Here is a 3485-nt window from a genome sequence, read left to right as displayed (position 1 = left end):
ATTAAGGTGTCTGGAAAGCCTAGCCAAGCTAAGGACATATTCTAGAGACACGCCCAAGTTCTAATAATCAACGATAATCAAGACCCAGCATGCAGGGAAAGCCAGGTATCTCTTCTGTAGATAGTACCGTGGTGTTTCTAGAACGTGGAGCAAACCCCCTTTTTTTTATTCATTGTTTATTAATAAAGTATTTTAACATATATAACTATACGTGCAGTTGTGATAGAGTGCTTATTTACTAGGTTCCTTTTCTCTTGTATATATTCATGTCCCTACCTAGTTAGCACCTCACCGTGGTTTACTACTCAAGCTGTGCGGGCGTTCTCTTTATGTGGAGCCATACAACGTAACCACATTTTATTGTCAACGTTACTCTGTGCTCAGGACATACTTGAAAATGGGAGGTGACTGTCAATGTATTATTTCCTGGTAAAACACTTTATAAATAAATAACACAAATTAAACAATATGATGGTCTGAGATCGAAGCAATTTATCTTCATAAGTATATAAGTATAACTTTTCCTGACTAGCGCATTATCTTCTTGGAATATTTCAATTGACATGCTCACTTAATACAATTCTTAACGTCACTTCCATGATCCTTTCAGTTTTATTAATTGAATTAGCAAGAGCTCTGTTTATGCAAATGTAAAAAAATGAAATTCTGTTCAACTTAAGACATGAAAAGAAAAAGGAACAGATATGGTTTTCAAAACAAAGCTTTCCCTGACCGGGGATCGAACCCAGGCCGCGGCGGTGAGAGCGCCGAATCCTAACCACTAGACAATCAGGGAGGATGTGTAGTGTACGGTTCTGTGGTGTTCTGTGGTGTTCTGTGGTGTTCTGTGGTGTTCTGTGGTGTTCTGTGGTGTTCTGTGGTGTTCTGTGGTGTTCTGTGGTGTTCTGTGGTGTTCTGTGGTGTTCTGTGGTGTGGTTACTATGGGTTTATTTACTAGGGTCTGATGATTCTACGATCATTCTCACCCAATCTTCCACAGCCCCTGGACTCAGAGCTATTTCTGATAACTAGCATTAAACAGTGCACGTTCATAGCCAGATTTGCCCTGCAGAAAGTGAAGCAACCAGCACTGCCACACTACAAAGGAAAGAGGGGAATTAGCTCAAACGATTGAGCGCTAGCTTAGAATGTAAGAGTGACAAAAAGTGAAGAATACACCGCGCACCAGATACTGAAATATTAATAAAAATAGGATGAAAATACAATAAATAAAGTGATTACATAATCAATAAAGTGAATATAAAGTGGAAGTGGATACTTATATATTAACTGTGTCAAATAATTAAGTGATAAAGGCTATGTAAATCACAAGTGCTGGATGAAAAACGACAGGAATGGTTTAGACCTGTGTTATACTGAATGAGAAACTGCTGCTGCTTGCTTAGGATGGCTTGGCAAACGAAAACACTGGTACAGTAAACAAAGAAAAAAGAAAAACAGCGCAATAACTCATAGTGTAATATATTAAAAATATTGGTACATTCAATCAGTAGGTAAGTATCACACGGGCTGTGCCAAATGGAGTAGCCAGGATCCCTTGTCCATGAAAACGCCCGCCCCGGCTGGCAGTCTCCTCGGTCCTGGTCTACTATGCTGCCCGTGTGATCGGATGACCGGTGTGGGAGATGCTGTTTGTGGTAACATGTCCCTAACAACATGTCATGCTCTTTTATCATTATCCTGATGTACGTGTAATACTTACCTGCTGATTGAATATACCAATATATTTTTAATATACTACACTATGAGTTTTTGTGCTTTTTTCCAAAATTTTCTTAGAATGTAAGGGATAGCGGATTGATGCCGGCATTCTCCAAGTTTTTCAAGTCTCCATGCTACCTGCACACTCAAATCGCTAAAATAAATATACTATAACACCCTTATCAAATAAGTATCACCTCATCCACACCAACTGTTTTCCACTGTAAACAATCTGCTACAACCCTATCCATCTCCCTTGCCTAAGCCCCCTGCTCAATCTTGCCACCTATCTCTCACAAAAAAACGACACCAGACTTGCTGCCCCTCCATCCACAGCTCCTTCCGAGCCTCTGATGATAATCTCCTAACAATCATCAAACAATCTAATCCCACTCCATTACCCTATCTCATCTCCTTCTTCAACCTCTCGAAGCTACCCAGACTCCTTCAAAACTTCGGTAGTCTTGCCTCTCCTAAAAAAAAACCATCTCTTGACCCTGCCCTATCCTCAAACTTTCACCCTATCTCACTCCTTCCTTACTTCTGCAAACTTCATGAACACATCATTTACAACTAACTCTTCACCTTCATCCACACCCATTTTCTCCTTCCCATTTTCCAGTCTGGCTTCCATCCCTCACACACTACTGAAACTGCCCTCCTTACCATCTACAACTTTCCCTCTCAAGCTCCCCACTCCAAATTCTCCTCCATCCTCATTGAACTCTGTTCAGCCTTTGACACCGTCAATCACCTCACTCTCATCTCCACCCTCACCAACCTTGGCAGCACTGACACCGTGCTCTCATGGCTTTCATCCTCTCACACCACTCCTACTCTGTCGCCTTCACCCTCTCCTCCCACCAGCCACCAAGTGTGCGTGTCCCAAAGCTCTGTCCTTGGTCCTCTACACATCCCCTCTTTGACCTTATCTCCTCCCATGGATTCAATGTCCATTTTTTTGCAGACAAATCTATTTCTCCTTCCCACTATTCTCACCCAAACTTTCCACCCATATCTCTGCCTGCCTTTCTGCCATTTGCACCTGTTTGCCCTCCCCCGTCTTCAAATGAACCCAGCTAAGACTGAATTTCTTTACTTTCCTATTTCCTCCTCCCTCCCATCCTCCCAAATCCTCACCATCTCCTTTCCCCCCTCACCATTTGTTTGACTCAGGGGAACCCAGCTGAGCAGAATGCCTTTATTTCATGGCCTGGGTACTCCTTCACCGTCACAGTCACTATATTGTTTCTTTGTCTCTACGCCAGCCCCTTTAAGGGGTGTATTACTCATTTGAAATGTATAAAACGTGATGGCAAGAATTATGTAAAGAGAGAGAGCTCATTTTGATTTATCTATCTTCTGCCTACCTTGATACAAAATAAACTCACTGTGATATTCTGAACCCTTTGACTTATTGATATTATTTCTATGCTTTCACAACCACAACTGGCTACCCATCCAACAGCGTTCCCTCTTCAAATTCCTCACCCTTGTCTACAAATCTCTCCATGGTCTTGCCCCTCTTTACCTTTCAGCACTCATCTCTCACTACACACCTTCCCATCCTCTTCACTCCCTGACTGCCACAACCCTCACTCCCCCCCAGCCCCTGTGCCTATTCTTGATTCCGATCATTTGCCTTACTCGCCCCCTCCACTGGAACAAGCTCCCCCACCACATTCTATCTTCCCCCTCCCTACCTATCTTCAGAAGACAACTCAAAACTCATCTCTTCTCCATCACATTCCATGATCCCAATT

At 42.6% G+C, this 3485-nt stretch overlaps 1 non-coding gene across 1 annotated transcript; it reads right to left on the bottom strand.

Moving 5' to 3' along the window:
* Window positions 1-724: 724 nt before the first annotated feature.
* On the bottom strand, window positions 725-796 carry TRNAE-CUC (transfer RNA glutamic acid (anticodon CUC)). The gene has a single exon. It is a non-coding gene; the product is annotated as a tRNA-Glu (tRNA).
* Between the last annotated feature and the right edge of the window lie 2689 nt (window positions 797-3485).

The sequence above is a fragment of the Ascaphus truei genome, chromosome 13, assembly GCF_040206685.1.
Source record: "Ascaphus truei isolate aAscTru1 chromosome 13, aAscTru1.hap1, whole genome shotgun sequence".
NCBI classification, from domain to species: Eukaryota; Metazoa; Chordata; class Amphibia; order Anura; family Ascaphidae; genus Ascaphus; species Ascaphus truei.
This window is presented reverse-complemented; position numbering and strand designations above follow the sequence as displayed.